Raw genomic sequence first — 16,924 nt, forward strand, 5'->3', positions numbered from 1 at the left:
TCTATACTATAGCCAGTCTGTCAGAAACGTAGGTGACAACCTGGACTTGCTGTTGGCATCTGTGATGGGGGTGGGGGGACAGTCTAGTGGGACAGAGCCTTTCATCTGTGGGATCTGATGCTATGTCCAAGTAGTGTCAGAAAAGAGTTAAATGCTTGGTGATGTAGGAAAGTTGATACCATGGGAGTTAGTGTCAACATCATAGGAAGGAAGCCAGGCTGCTTCACCTGGAGAAGAGACAACAGAAGGGACAGACCACGGGGAGCCTGAGAGACCCACCATCACTGTGGGAGGGGTCAAAGTGGCTGTACTGACCCTGAGAGGTAGAAGCAGGCACTCTGGGTGGAAGCAACAGAAAGACAAATTTCTTGGGACGAGCTCTGGAGAGGACATGTTAGCTCATGAAGGTGAGTGGGGGAGACCAGGTACCAATGATAGGCTGGACCCCACCCCATTAGGGGTCTTTGGGTGCTGCCCCAGCCCGGGAAGTGTGTCTGTCTGCAACGTGGAGGGGAGGGAAGCAGCACTGGCCGGAGGGTCAAAAGGGACAGATTCCACTCCCAATTCTGCAGCTAATTTGTGGACAGTGGGATTTGGCAAGTCACTTAACCTCTCTGAACCCCAGGCTTCGCATCTGTAAGATGACAGGGAAGACCATGTATAAGTTATTTCCCATCTTGCGTGGCAGTGCTGTCCTGCCCCGACCCTCACCCGTCTCCTATGGCCAGAGAGGGACTGGGCATGGGACCCTTCAAGCATGGCGCTTTGCAAGGTAACACAAAGCGTGTGTGGGGGCGGTGTCATGGAGAACTTTTATAGCATAACTAGGTCAATATTACGCTAGCAGAGAGGCTCTGAATCTCAAATGTGAAACTGATGAAGACTCTGGGGAGAAATCACCCTTTGCAATTTGAAATGTACTCAACTGGTTTTAGAAACTTAAAGAAAAGAACAGGAGAAGACCACGATACCTGAGAGCAGAAAGTCACACCCACCCCCTGTCATTCCACCAGGTAGCAGAATGGATGCTGTAGCTGGCTCACAACTATATCCAGAGGTGGGGGAATCTCACAAGACAGCAGAAGCAATTTCTCAAATTCTGGTGAAGGTCCAGGGGTGGAAAGTGGAAAAGAAGCGGATGGGGTCTTGGGGAAAGAAGTTAAAGGGCAAAATAATTGTGTGGGAAGGAAAGAGAGAGCTAGTAAAGCAGAGGGGGTGCCACATGCTGGCCTGGGGGACATCCGCTTGGGGCCACCTCAAAGGTCTGAGCCAAGATGGCCAACTCTTGGAGGACACAAGGATGCAGGATTGCTAGACCAGGATTGGAGGGAGCATCGAATACCTGAGCTCCCTTCTAGTCCCACCTCTGAAGTTTAGATTTTGCGCCAAACACCTTAAGATCTATCTGAACATCCTTGGTGTCTCCTGTGCTCATGTGTGTTTGCTTTAAGGAGATGGTGGCCAAGTTGGTCACAGCTAAGGCTGTTGAGTAAATCCCAACCACCAGCTCCAGTCAACCAGGCAAAGAGTCGTCTTTACTATGGGCTATGAGTCACTTTCAATGGCTGAAAACAATAAAATGAGTCCTTTGGGCTCTGTCCTACCCACTCTGCTTTTCAGCCTGGCTGAAAAGATAAGGAGCATGGCTGACAGGACAGAACTAGGAGAGGCTACCATCTTGGATCTCTAGATTTTGCTGCAAGGTCCCTCTGTGCCTGAATCACATTTAGGGTCCCACAGAGCCAGAGGTAGAACCCGCCAAGCTACAGAGCTGTTATGGTACCCGGGGTTGTGATAATGGGGTGATGGAGATCGGAACAGCCCCTCAGATTGAGAAGAACTTGGTACAGGCAGCTGGGACCTTGGTTCTGGAATCAACGTGGGAAGTGGGTGTGAACACTCTTCTCCTGGCCCCAAATTTTCCAGCAAAGATGTCTTCCAGAAAGGGGAGGCAGGACTGCTGGAGGAGAGTTTGGCTTAAGGGCAGCAAAGTGGTGGGAGGTGAGGTTTGAGACTTCAACTGATGCGTGACGGTGGGGGGCTTTGCACACCCAGTTAAGAGGTGTGGGCTTTTCCCTGTAAGCAACAGAAAGACCTAGAAGGTAGGTAGGAGGCAGGTGGAATTAGAGTCCAGCTGTGTGCTGGCAGCCATCTCTTACTCCCTCCAAAAGGCCCCTTCCATTCTTCTTTTACACACCAATTCCCCAGCCAGTGCTTGGCACAGAGAAGGTATTAAACAGAATTTCCTGAACGCATTAATGGACAAGGTGATGTTTACGAGAATCCAAAGGGAGGGAGTCTAATGAGTGCAAAATATGACATGACATTTACAACCACCAATTAAAAGCTCAATAATGAAAAATAAATATTCAATTCTTTCTCTTAGGTAGAGACATCTCTTTGAAATAAATATTTTGATTAAGTCACTTATGGTAAGAGACATGATTATCAGAAAGGAACATAAAACTGCCTTTTGAGGAAAGTGGGTCTAGTTAACCTCATAAATCTGTTTCGCTGTGGTCTGTGTGGGGTTTTCTACGGGTTTACGCTGGGCAGGGCTGCTTTGCTTTTCATAGAAGAACAGATGCCGGTCGCCATGGTCAGGCACTTCCTAGGGACAAGGAGGTAGAAAAACACTCAGAGAAAAGACTTTCAAGAAGCAAAACATTTGAAATGGACCTTTAATCATTTCGCCCTGATGCAAACCCCGCATATCTGAGCTGCCGTGAACCCTCCTTGGCCGACTTCTGCTCTGCGTGAGAGGATTCCTTCTCAGTTCTGCTCCCAAGTCGGCACAGGATAGAAAGAAGCCAGAAGCCGTTCCCACAAATGCTGGGGCCAGAGGGCCGGGGAGAGCCGACATCTGGCACCCGCAGATGGGCCGCGGAATCATCCTTGCTGGATGTGACCTGAAGACCTTCTTTGGGAGGAGACAGGGCTCAGGCGAGGGGGGCCGTGGATGTGAGGATATGACGTGCCCGTGGCGGACGGCCGACAGCGTCCAACGGCTCGTTGGCCTCTCACCTACTAACACCAGTACCTGCTTGTGGCCCCGTTTTCTCCATTTCTGGGATGATCTTTGATTTTCACGACTCAGCAAACCTGGGGAGAGCAGGAAACCAAGACGACAAAGACTCAAAGGAAGTTTTGTCAGGGGGAAGAAAATAAAACATAATAGGCTTTCACACCAAGCCCTGTTCTGGGAATCCAGCTGTTAACCCTGCATTTTAAGTGTACACTTACTGAAAAAGGAAAAATAAACCATACAAAAGTAACAGAAATCCTCCCGGAAAGAAGGCCGCCCCTGCTTGTACCCAGGCATCCTTTCGCCCTGTGACTCCCCAGAGGGTGGTGCCGCGAGCCCCAGAAATGGAAGACTAATTAAAGGGAGACTGGCTGGTGTCTATGCTCACATTAAACTCCAGCAACGTTTTCAATAAAGAGAGGCCACGCTCAGCAAGCGTTAGTCATTCGTGGCACTTTTCTTCCAGGAGGGTTAGCAAATAGGAAGCCCAGCATCTTGAAATCTTGATCGAGTGAAGTGTTTTAAAGGGTTTTATTTCTTCCCTGCTCATTAAAATCACACTCCCGTGATTCTATTCTGTGTATAATCTGGATACACACACGCGTGCTGTGTAACTTCTACCCAGAGAGGACAAGGGGACCCTCCGAAGGAGCTAGCATCTCTTTTAGGATCTGTTGGGGAAAAGCCATCCATGTGCAAATATAAATGGAAGGAGCCAAATTACTAGTTACACTTTTATTTTTAATTACCAGTTTACATCATTAATCAGAGTGCATTTTAAGTTCCAACTTTTTTTGTTTATTGTATAATGCATCATTTGAAAATTCCAAGGAAATATCCTTTTGTTTTTAATGCCGTGTAAGTGAAAATAATGCTGGTTGGCAGTATTTGATTGTAAGAAATCGATAAAGTAATTGTATTTCAAGCAAAATTTTTAAAAGTAAATAAATTAAAGTGACTCCATATGTATTCATATAAATAAATATACAGAAACAAGTGCTTATTTCCATCGCTAGGGTAGCGGTTTTGAGCTTGAGAACACAAGAAAAATACATTAGCTAGTTCAAAGAAACAGATCTAGACCTGGGAATGTGACTTAGGGGAGCCTGGAGGCCCCTCACCCAGTGCCTGAATCCAGGAGGAACCCCAGCGCTGGAGAGAGAAGGACCTTGATCGCCGCAGCCTGGAGCCTTCCATTCCCAACACTGTCGCCTGTGTGCCTTGACCACTGGGTATCTCGCAGACAGGAACCAGCCCACCAGCCCCGGGAAGGAGGCCATCAAGCTGCCCACAGGCAAGCCACATTTTTTCTCCAGAAACATTTTGAATTCACTCTAAAAGCTGGAGGAGTGTGTCTAAGCCCCAAAAGCTGCAAACCACAGAGCGTGCAAGAACCATTCTCCGGGCCCGGGTAACTTTAAGGGCCATGGTTATGAGCGAAAACAACGGGCAGACTTCCTTGGGGCTGGGTCTCTCCTCCTCCGTCCCACCTCAGGCCCTCCTCCACGCCCCTACAGGTGTGGGTCTCATGTGACAGGACATCCCACTCGGCGGGCCCTGGGGTCGGGAACAAAGCCTGCCGGAAGAACCGGGCCATTGAATTTCAGATCAAATCACCCCCACTGGCCCATCTTCTCCAGTTCCTGGGCTCATTAGAGCTCAGATAATGGAACATCTCCTCTGCTAACAGCCTGTGAGCAAGTGAAGGAGAGAAACCAGTCCAGCTACGACTTCCCTGGGGAGAAATGGGGAGGGAAAGGCCACTGACTACAGCCCCAGAGTTTTCGTGTTTTGGAAGAACTTTCTACTGTGAGCTATCTGGAGCAGGAAGAATGGATTTACTGGGATGTGCTGGTTATAAGCAGGACAGACATTCATTCATGCATCCTAGTGACTGACGTCCAGCATTCTGGAATTTAGCCTTCCAGAAGGTTCCATGGCTAATCTCACTGGTAGTCAGGAGAAGTCCCTGCAGCCAGAAGAGGTTTTCAGAAGCTGTGGGAGCTGCATGTCAGGAAAAGTCGAGTCTTCTGGGAGCTGCCCAGTTTGTGTTGACTTGTCCCGTTTGAACCTCAGGGTCTGGACAAGGACAGTGAAGAATCTGACAGCGACTAGACAACTAGAAAAAAAGGAAGCTGCCCAAGGTGCTCTCAGCACTGGGCCACATGTGCAGGGCCGGTCCCCACACGTCTGCAGCTGCTGGAAAACAGGACGCTGTGGCCACACGGGTCAGCTGCATTCCGCCTGACAGATCTGCGGGGGTGCCTGACCCTGAGACGGGAGGCATTGCCGATGGCGGTCAGAACCCCCTACACACACACACACACACACACACACACACACACACACACAGAGAGATGCCAGGAGTGGTCTGGCGGTGCCGAGGTGAGAACCTGGGACAGGTTGTAAGGACAGTCCACCGCGCAGCTCCACATCTCTCTCTTATGTGAGAGTTTCAGGAAGGTCTGCACGGTCACCGGGCTGGGTGGTCTCTGGGCCCCTCTGACTCGGGCGGGCTCTGCCTGCAGGAGGCGGCTTGCTCGTCCTGAGCCCTCCTGTCTGCTGTGGCACCAATGTGCCCTCGGTGGGCCGCCTCCAAATGGTTGGCCTAGAGATAGCTGACCTGATTTCACAGCACTGAAACAATCCCCAGACTCCAAAGTGCATCACGTCAAAATGAGGCGAGAGCTTAGAGATGTCCCCTCAGACCGCACACCGTGGCCCAGTGTCACCCAGGGCCGGACTGGGCTGCTGGGGTGTGGGTGCTCAGCTGTTGCCCAGAGGACCCCACACCACCTGTCTGTCACTCAGAACCTCGGCCCCTCGGCTCTGCCCCCTTCCTGAGTCCGGACTGAACAGGTCCTCAAAACTATCCACCAAGGTCTGTCCCCAAGGGTTCTGGCCCCCAGCAGTGGGGACACTGCCAGCAGCTCCCGAAGCCAGTGTCGGCGGCAAGGCCTGGGCTTCTGCTCCGCTCCTAGTGAGGCAGCTTCTTCAGAACGCTGTCTGCAGGCATCACTCTGAGACCTGATTTGAAAAAACAAATCTAATAACAACAGTATCCAATCACAGCCGCAGAGGGAGTTTAGCAGGCAGCACGTAATTAGGCTGCTTGGGATGGGTCCGAGACCTTTGCCTCCCAGGGAGGCTGTTCCAGTCTCACCCACAGTAGCACAAGGTTGGCAGCCTGGCTCCCCGCAATCTGAGCCGACAGGGAATCAGGATGTGGGACCCAGGCCTTCTCCAGGGTGCATGGGTCAGCCTGAGCTCTCTCCACCCCTAGACCTCCCCCTCGGCCTCCCAGGGCAAGGTGGCCCCAGCCAGCCGCCCATCACGGGGGTGCTCACCTTCCGAACTCCCAGAGAAGAATGTGGGGCACGTGGGTACCCAGACCCAGAGCATGAGCTGTTGGGAAGGACCTTCCAGGTCATTTTGGTCCTAGGTCCTCGATGCTCTTGAATTTGAGAAAGGGACTCAGAAGGCGGCAGCTCATGGCCGAAGGATCTGGATTCTAGCTGTGCGTGTCCCGCGCACAGAGAAGAAGGCAACGTCAGACCTCACCAAGGGTAAGGCTGCCCCTTCTCGTCCAGCCCTCAGCCCACTGCTTTCAGCTCATGGTCAATGCTGGATGGTCCTCACCTGCTAGGGAACGACGGGGCAGTCTGTTTCATATCTGAAGCACGGATTTTGCACAACTTGCCCGTGGAGGGCTCTAGGCGCCTGCCCCAGGGACACATGAGGCAGTGAGGATACAGAACACAACACGTTGAAACACAAGGCATGCCCATCAGGGATGAGGAGTCGGGGAGCCCGGAGAAGGGCTCGACTGCTTCTGTCCCCGGGGGATCTGGGAGACTTCACAGAGGAGGTGACCTCAGAGCTGGGAATATTGAGCAGCTCATCAAGAACTGGCAGACCCTCCTCCCAGCTGGGCTGGGAACGTTTCTCAGCTCCCCAAGGCAGAGGAGTTTGTCTGCAGTCAGGGCCTGGTTCCTGGGAGCCTGGGTCACGCCAGGCCATGTTCCTGGTTGCCTGCCGACAGCGGGTGTCGCGGGCTTAGGCGTCACCAAGTGCCTCCTGCTCCTTCCTATCCAGCTCCCACCCATCCATCCTTCCCTCCTAAAAATGCCTCGTTCGCGTGCTGCTTTTACACCCTCACCGCACCGACATCAGCATCCTACTTGAAGCACATTTTTGAACATAGAGAAGCTAATTGAATGCACCTCTACCACCTAAAACCAGCAATTGTCACTTCCTGGCCTGTCTTGTTTCATCCACACCCACCTCCATTTCCCCCACCCCCCTCCCCTGCCACAGACAGCATGCCATTTCATCTGCAGCTATTTCAGACAGCAGCTCAGGAAGATCAGTCGTCTTAATCCACATCCACAAGACCATTCTTGTTCCTTTAAAAAATACATCATTCTCTGGTGATCAGATATCTAATCCGTGATCTCATAGTTGGATTTTGCTGTTTGCCTCCTCAGGATAGCATTTGCTATGTTCTTCTATCCCTTGAACTTCCTGTAAATTGATTTTTAGATCCAGAGACTTAATCCAATTCAGGTTGATGACTTTTGGCAAGAAACCGCAGAAGCAGTGGTGTCTCTTCCATCAGCAAGTCCGGAGCCCGGGCAGATCTCTCTGTGGTGTGGATAGGCGCTGATACCAGCTCCATTTGCTCATTAGAGGTGGTCACCTGGGGATGTTCTAGTTCCATAACTCCGTCCTTTATTGGCTAGAGTGCTTTTGAAAAACAGAAACTTCCCAGGGGGGAGAAACAGAATGAATGCTTGATTTTCTCCTTTTTTCTAACAGTTTCCCAAAGATCAAATTGCTTCCCTAACACTCTCCAAAAGTGACCAAGGAGCATTTGATTTTTAGCATCATTATAAAGTCTTCTGCGTATTTGATGTGTTTTAATCCATTGCAGTCAATCCCTTCCAGTTGTTACCCTCAGTGATGTTTGAATTGCCTCATCTCTGGCCGTTAGGAAAGGCTTTGGCTCCTGCGTCCACGGGGATGGTTTCCTTGCTTTCTGGGGTGACAAGATGGTCCAGGCCCACCTTGCACATTCATCTCACTTAAGTGTATTGCAATAGCAGATCCCCTGGCCCCGCCTCCAATCTGTCTGTGTCTTCACGGCAGCTAGATTAATCTTTCCTCAAATTAATTTTAGTTCTGTTTCTCTTCTGGGGAGACACTGTGATACAGGAAAGAAACAGGAGCTCTGGAACTTGAGAGAACTGGGTTTGCAAGCTGGCCACGTCAGTTACAAGTTGTGCAGCCCTGGTTGGTTACATTATCTTCTGAGCCTCAGTTGCCTCGTTTGTAAAAGCAGGAATAATAATACCGAACAGGATCATGGTAAAGACTAAACTAATGTAAAGTGCCTGGTTTAGAACCTGACGAATGGTGTGTGCATGTCAATATCCATTCTGTCTTCTCCTTGTTCTTTCCAAGAAACATCAGTGGCTCCTTGTGTCTCTCCCATTGTGCAAATTCCCAAGCTCCTTTCATCTGACCCATGATGACCGGTCTCTCCATCCGCCTCCACTCTGGTCCAGCCAGCATGCTCTCACTGAGCTCCTCACTCCCTCGCTGACCTTTATTTACACCACCCACTCTCTGTCTTCAGTGCCCCACGTCCTTCTGTTTATTCAAGTCCCACCTATCTGCAAAGACACAGATCCTTCTGTTCCCCCAGCCCTTTCAGACCTCATACTCTTCCCATCCCACAAAGGCCTGGCTGGGGGGCTACACTCTTCTGCAGCCTTTCTCATCTACCACCTACAAGTTTGGACAGAATGTACTCGAAGACCTGCTCTTTCTGAAGCTGGACTGGTGTGTACTCGGATCCCTGGGCACCTGTGTGTGTGACTGTGAGGGTGCAGGACCAGCTAAGGGCGTGCTTGTAAGTGCGTACGTACATGGGTGTGCACGCATGTGTGTGCAGCTGTTTGTGTTAGTATATGCACGTGCACACACGCGAGTTGGTGTGCAAGAGTGTGTGCGTGTGTGCATGCGCGCATGTGCATGTGTGTGTATATGTGTGCACGTGAACAACGCCCTGCAGGAGGCCTGTCTCCCCGCTGTCCTCTCTGACTCAGAATCACTGAGAGTCCCTGAGGCTCTGCCCCACCCTCAGACTTCAGCTGGAACGTGGGAGGATCCTGCTTTTGACAGAGACCTAATGACGGTCTCCTGGAGGGTTCTGTTTTCCAAACCGGCTATGATCCCATCTGGAGCATGGAGAGGAGCCATCAATCACGAGAGAAAGCTTCTCTGTCTGGGTTTGGCAGCCAGATCTGAAACCAAAGATGAACTCCGCGCAGAACTTCTCCGTGGAAGAACCGCTCCCCAGGGAAGCAACAAGCGAGAACACTTAGCAGGACGGCCTCTCCTCCTCAAGACAGGGTGACCCCACCCAGCGGCTTAGCCGACAGCGCCGAAGCCTCACAAAATCCAGAGAGGCAGCTATGACACATGGTGTCCCCCTACTGGCCCTTCCCCAACCCAAGTCTGTCCCCGGACGGAGTCACTGCTGTGCAGATGGAGAGAAAGAACTGCTGTTTCAGGTGAGAGACAAGGCGGAGCTCCAGGGTAGGTGCCAAAGCCCTAGGTGGGCTTTCTTGGGTCTTTGGGGTTTAAAAGAATTACCTGCTTCTTCCCTCCAAAGGCATCACCCAGGTGGAAGGGGTTTAGCCAAAGCAGGGTTCAAAGCTTAGCATGAAAAAGCACCAGTGATTCAAGCAATAAAACTGGAATTTCCCTGGAGGATTGGAGGGGGAGGGGGAGCCCTGGGATGAAGAGAGGGGCTGGGCAGCACCCTAAGAAGATGGCCAGTGAGGAGGTTCCTGGAAGGACTGGGGGCCCCTTGGGACAGGCATGTCCGCATGTTAAGTGGTCGCCTATCAGCTCTGTAATGAATCCACCTCTGCTGTCGCGGATTGTCAGGAAGACGCTGGAGCGGACATTCCCCAGGCAATGAAGGAAGCAGGCAGAATCTTGGGGCTGGCAGCTTGGGACCCAGGGGCATCAGGAAAGCAGGCTGGCACGTGGCCGTCACCAGAGAAGCAAGACAATCCCCCAATTATTCTAGAGGAACATGGCCTTTGGACTGAGTAAGGAGGGGCTGTGCTGTTTTCACAGTGGAGGGAAAATGGAATCTTAGGTTGTTTAATAGGGTGTTAAAGGTATGGTGTCATGTTCCCCCATAAAAGATGGGGCGCTTGGGGACATCCAGGCAGAGGCAGTGGTTGGATATGCAAGTGCTGGCTGATTAAAGGAAGCTGCGTTTGGGGCAGGCTCTCTGGAACCAGCAGTGCACAGCCCTGCTCTGCTCTCAACCCAGCCCCAGGGCTTGTGAGGGTTGAGAACAGGAAGAGGGGCTCCCAGCGAGGGGCGTGGCTCGGTAACCACCACGTGCCATCACAGAGTACCATTTACTAGCAGCGCACAAAGCTGCAGCCTGCGTTCTAGCAGGGGCTTGAAGAGGCCAGCCCTTCTTCCTTCACAAGCTGGTCTCAGGAAGGGCATGGATTGGGGGATGGTGACAACGCTGGCCTTGCCTCTGCCCCCAGGCCCCTCGTGGAGGCCCTGCACCCAGCCTCGCATGACATTCAGTCCACCAAGGTCTGCCCTCGCCCACCCTCCGAGGGACAGCCTGACTGAGACTGACGCTGGTGCACAGACTTTAAAAACAAGCCCTGTGAGCTGCTCTCTATTCCTAATGTATAAATACAAGTGCTTTGTGCATCTTTCTGGAGCAGGTCGTGTGCGCAGGCTCTCCTCCCACCACTCGCCCTACACCAGCTTTTCAACCAGGCACCTGAGCCAGGCCTCCTGGAGGCTCTGACCGCAGAATTCTTAGAGCCTCTCTCCCTGCTGGGAGCAGGCAAATTCAAACTCAGGGTGGTCCCTTTAGGGCACTCCCGCTTGGGTCCCAGGAAACTCTATTGCCAGCTTCCTTTTTTACTTCAATTATTTTTAAATGAGCCAAAGGCCAGGCCCATCTTCTGCTTGTTTGGGAAGGCTGTCTTCAGGGACCTCACAAATGATCACATGCACCTGTTCCCTGCTTCCACCCTGAGGGGCAGGCTCAGAGAACCCCAGAAAGAGCCACCTGCCACCTCAAACCCCACCTGACCAGGACAGGCCACACCGAGCACTGGAAGAAGGGCAGTGACTGGCTGGTAGCTAGTAAAGCAGAAAGGGTGCCTCATGCAGAACTGACGTGGACCTGGGTGCATGTCTCACCGCCCTGTGCCCTGGCTGGGGTCACTGTGGGCAGTAGATTACCACCCAGCTCCAAATTCAACATAATCCGCTGGAATACAAGCACCCCGGCAAGGACACGGACCCCTCCCCTTGAGAGCAGGTACTTTTCTTCTTTAAAACTGTGGTAAAGTACACAAACCATAACACTGACCACCTTAGCCATTTCTATGTGTGCAGCTCAGTGTCACTAAGTGTTGTCACTCTGCTGTGCAACCATCACTGTCACCCATCTCCAGAATTTACAGCCTTGAAGAACAGAAATTCTGTGCCCATCGTGAAGAATTAATCAATGGGAACTTCAATAAAGAGTGTCGGGAGACCAGCAGGGAGTGCTCTCATGCCCCGCGATGACAGCGGGGCTGCATCCTGTCCTCTAGAGTCATCGATGTTGCAGCACGTGGCCGATTTCCTTCCTCTAAGGCTGAACACTATTCCATCGTGTGTCTGGACCACAGATGGTTTATCTACGGGATTTCGTCTCCATCCACGGCTGCATCACAGCACTTAGCACCTTGCTGGCACCCCGGAGGTGCTCAGGTATGTGTTGAAAGACAGATTTAAATGAAATAACCCATTGCAAGCACATCTTTAGGGCATGTGGTAAGGCTTTGGAAAGTATTAGCCATCGTTGTGATCAACCGTCTTTATTCTAGACTCGTCTGTGCAAACCAAGGGCGGCTCTCAGCACTGCCTGGGAGCGGCGGCATTTCCTCACGGCCACCCCCACGGGCACATGTGGAGCGAGGCAGGAGAAGTCGCAAGTTCAACATCGTTGGTGCTTTTCAGCTTGAGCTTCTGCCCAAGGAGGTGCTTCCTGGAGCCAGGCTGGTCCCTGCCATCCAGGTGGCCTTTTTCTAGAGACACACAATGGTGGAGGGCCCGGGTAGCTGCTGTCCAGCCTCCCTCATCTTTCTCAGTGACCCCTGCTTTCCTCTCAGAGGAATGACCCCTTCCAAGAAAGCCCAGAGCAGCTCGAAGCACGTGGTCTACACTTTGTAAACAAGGGCCAATGAAGTGACGGGAGCACCCTTGCTCCCTCCTGTGGTAAGCCTGCAGGACGCCCAGGGCTCTGAGTGGGGTTTATTCAGGGAGAGAGAAGCCCTCTCCACTTCCTCTTTGAATAAACTCCAGGAGCGTCAGCTCCTCTGTCCTGTCTGACAGTCAGCCGCCAGCCCAGATGGCGCCGTCATCTGAGGCCTCTGCTCCGGCTCAAGAGAGCAGCAGCAGGCTGGAGGGCGGCTGCTAGGCCAGGAGGAGGGGGCACAGGAAAGAGGCCATTATGTCTTTGCACAGAAAACTCTGGAACCTTTAATCCTGTGCCGGGGCCTCATGCCCCCGAGTTTGACGGGGGCTGCTCTGGCCCCCTGTCAGGTTTAGACAGCTCCGCACGGCAGCCTCTTGACATGAAGTAATAATTGTCAGAGAGGGTCAGGGCTCCCCCGGCTGAGAAAACGCAAGAACGACCCCTGAAAGGAAAGCGGGCCCGGCTGAGTCCGGACACAGCCCATTAGCGGGTCAGAGGACCCTCCCCGCTGCTGTCTGCAGCACCGCTGCCTCGTCGGGGGCCGAGACGGGAGAGACACCCTCTGTGCAGTCACTGTCACGTCGGCGGGGGCGCAGGCCAAGCCCCATTCCTGAGAGGTTCCGCGGCCGGTTTTAAACGCTGTAGTGGAAACAGCAGAAGGCATCTCATGGGAACTTCCGCCTTAATGCAGAAGGAATGAATAACCGCAGAAATTTTGGAGATTACAGAAAAGCCCCGGATGGAATAAACTGTCCATAATTTCATCCCTAAGAGATGAGAGCTGCTGCATCCACGGCACAGAATCCTCAGATCTCTGTCAACGTGAGTGTGTGTGTGTGTGCGTGCATGTGTGTTATGTGTATGTATTTGCAAGAATGTATACCGTGTGTATGCCTGAATGTTGTGTATGTGTACATGTGCATGTGTTATTTGTGTGCACATATATGTGTGATTGTAATGTAAATGTGTAGGTACGTGCATGTACATGTGTCTGTATGTGTGTATATATAGTGTGCATGTAGGTTTAAGTATGTGTATATTATGTGCACATATACATATATGTGTAATTTATATATGGATGGATATACATTTGTGGGTATACATATGTGTGCATATGTGTGTGTGTGTGCTATGTGTATTGTGTATATGCATATGTATATGTATGTACAGGTATATGTATGTGTGTGCGTATTATGTGCGTGTATATGTATGCATATGGATATATTTGTGCTATGTGTGTGTTAATGTGTGCATGCATGTGTGTATGTGTATATATATGTATATGTATATATGTTGGCACTGATATTTTCATGAGGACACACTCTTGTAACAGAAATCAGTCACCAGTAGAAGAAAAGCTGCTATGAGATAAGGGCATTTGAGTATTTGAAGCTTTGTTCAAAATACAGACTTTTTTTTTCATTTGAAAACATCACTTCTTTATTTTAAAGGAAAAATAAAAGACCCTCCCAACCCTTTCCAAAAAAACCCAATAATAATAATAACAATAATAAAAAATCCTATTAGAAACTGTAAGGGAGCACTGAGAGTCTGAGTTTACATTCTTCAAGTATGCTGTTCAGATTTTTTTGTTTTTTAAATTGGTGACTATACACATATTTAAAAAAAAAAAAAACCTTAAAAGTGCGGCCATGGGATTTGCTTAACATTAAGTATTTAGAGGGCTGTTTCAAAATACTGTATGTAGTAGGGCTGTGCAGTGATCCTCTGGGGCATGATGCTCTCACTCCTGTATCCCAGCAAAGGTTAAGGGACCAGGTGCAACAGTGATCGCACTTCCAGAGTTAGCATGAGTGGCCAACTTGGATGAGAAAGCCAGGGACATCCATGTGTTCGTCCACGGACAAGGGAAATCCACCCTGAATCCAGAATTCAGACATGGAATGTGGTAGGACTTCACAGTAAAGTTAGTCTGGGAGGGGAGAGGTGGTGAGCCCAGACAAGGCAGGGTGTTAGGTTTAACTGGTTTCCCTAATCGGGTTTTAGTGCAGTCCATCAAGCCACAATTTAGAATGCCCTTCGGTGTGCTCCAGATTGTTGGTTCATGTTAAAGGACTGTTTAAGATCTGCATCCCAAGGAAAATCATGCTATATAAAAATGATCCAAGATTTCTGCCCCCCAAAAAAAAACTTCTTGGATAAAATCTAAAAAATACTATTGCAATTGCGTCTTTTGAAGAAAAAAACATTATTCTAAATGTAAACGGATTCACTCAACTCTCTTGTTGCTGTAGAAAACTTCAGAGTAGGTACGCTGCTGTCTGAGTCCTCACTGCGTGCACTGGCCAGATGGTAGGGAGCACGGCCTCCTGGGGCCAGCATCACCTCGGGGAGGAAAAGAACCGCTCCACGTAGCTGAAGAGGGCGTCCCAGTGCTTCCAGAGGAAGGCAATGAAGACCACAAGGAATAAAGTGCTGAACGTCCTGTTGCGCGTCTTCATGAGCGGAACCACGCAGTTGGCCACTGTGGAGACGAAGACCAGGAGGACAACCATGAGCGCCAGGAGGATGCAGATGAGCTTGTCCAGCAGGTTGCGCACCGTGGCGTTCTCCAGCCCCTCCAGCTGCAACATCTGCTGCTGCGGCTGCTGCTCCATCTTAGAGATGCGGGTCTGGCACGCCTCCAGGGCCTCCTGGGTGTCCCTGGCCCATTCATAGGACTGATATGCAATTTTGTCGTCCATGCTGGCCAATTCCTCCTTCAAGTTCAAGATTTCATTCTGTTGGAGCTTTGTCAGGTCATTCAGTTGTTCTTCTAATCGTTCACATCTACGTGGCTCCTCCTGTAAGGCCTGCATTATTAATGAATAGTCCCTCTGATAATGTTCCTTGAGGGTCTCAAAAGATTCCTCCAGTCTGGCCTGGTTTTCCCGGATCTCCTGGATCTCATGCAGCGGTACATCGAATCCTGAGCTCTGCATGTCCCGGGTGTCTGTTCTGGAGCTGGACGATCCTCCAGCGGTGCCTGCAGTGGTGCTGTTGGCTCCCACTGAGCCTGAGGTGGCACTAGAACAATCTTCCTCGCTACCATATTTGGGACTCGACTGAAAGTTTGAAATCACTCCCAAAGCCTTTCCCCCATCATCCACTTGTCCTTCCTTGAAAGAGTCCTTCAGGTTAGGGATATTGTCTGCACTGCCAAACTTACTCCAAATCAGTGAGGCGCTCTCTCTGGGCTTTGAAACCACAGCCCCTGCTGCTGAATGGGTCGCCTGGGAGAAGCTGGAGTGTCCACCTTTGACACTGTCCACTACACCTTCAATGAAGCTGGTCACCTTCGCTCCCACATCCTTCAGACCCTGGTGCATGTCCCTGAAGACGTCCTTTGGCTGCCGGCGGATCCCATTCTGCTCCACCTCTCGGAGTTTTCTGTGGTAGCGCTCAAGCTTCTTTTGGAGCTGGAGGGTGGTTTGGGCAGATTTCTGGTTCTTCTTCTCAAAGACCTGCTTGATACGGGCGTCCTGCTGCTTGTCTGCACTGTTGGCAAGCTTCAGGTACTCAGCAACGTTGTCATCCCGGGCTGTCTGCACGATCTTGATCTGCTCCATGAGCTTCAGGATCTTCTGCTGCAAGTGAGCAACAGCAGCCTTTGTGCGCTGAGGGTCTGGTGTTCCATCCACAGAGTCTGTGTGGATGCTGCCATCGGTGCTGGAGGCCACTGCTCTGGAAGTCTGGGCGAGGCTGCCTACTTCCAACTGCTCGATCCGCTCTGCAGACGCCTTATCCCCTGGCAGACACGCAGTGGCAGCAGCAGCAGCACAAGCTATTTCCATCATGGCGGAGCTGATGGGAGCATCGGTAGTGGATGAAGACCTGGGTCGGCCTGACTGCATAACAGTTGCCATCTCCTGGCCAGATTTCCTGTTGATTTGGGGACTTCCCTTTGGGGCCTCTGGCTTGCCCCACCTACTATGCAAGCTCGTCCCCCTCTTCATCCTGAGTGGCACTCGGATCTGCTGCAGGACACGATTCAGGACTGTGGGGTGGGTGGGGACACCATCAATCTCAGCACATGCGTTCTGGCTTTCCAGATCCATTTCAGGTTCTGGATCTGCCTGAATTTGTTGCACATCGTGTGGAGACACTGATGACCTCCTGCGCTGGTGCTGGAAGAGATGCTTCAAGCCTTGGCCAATCATATTAATGTTCTCCAAAGCATTGTGGGTCATTTCAGACAACTTTTGTTCTGATTCTGTCTGCTTTCTGGCCTCTGCATCTTGGGATCTGCCTCCAGGATCAGGGTCCTCAAATAATTGTTCACTGCCTGAAGGCTCCATCAGTAGACTTAATATGCTTATTTGCAAACTCAAAAAAATTTAAACACACCAACACTGTCAACTTAGGTAGGGATTGCTTCAACAGTAACTGCAGCTGTGAGACGGAGGCTTCATGCCTGTCTTTATCACTCTTCCTCAAGCACTTCTAAGGTGTACTGAAATCCTGTTAGAAAAAGATCAGCCTGCCTCCCCTATTCAGAGTATTATTTGTCACATGGGACGACACTAATGCATCATACTTGAGACCTTTTATTTACACTTGTAAGAAGGGCCACTCCTTGGAAAGTTCCTCCTCAA

General features: G+C 51.0%; 1 pseudogene; it reads right to left on the bottom strand.

Annotated features, from left to right (window-relative positions):
- Positions 1-13,366: 13,366 nt before the first annotated feature.
- On the bottom strand, positions 13,367-16,924 carry LOC105074182 (transmembrane and coiled-coil domains protein 1 pseudogene; annotated as a pseudogene).

This window comes from Camelus bactrianus, chromosome 35 (genome assembly GCF_048773025.1).
Source record: "Camelus bactrianus isolate YW-2024 breed Bactrian camel chromosome 35, ASM4877302v1, whole genome shotgun sequence".
NCBI lineage: Eukaryota > Metazoa > Chordata > Mammalia > Artiodactyla > Camelidae > Camelus > Camelus bactrianus.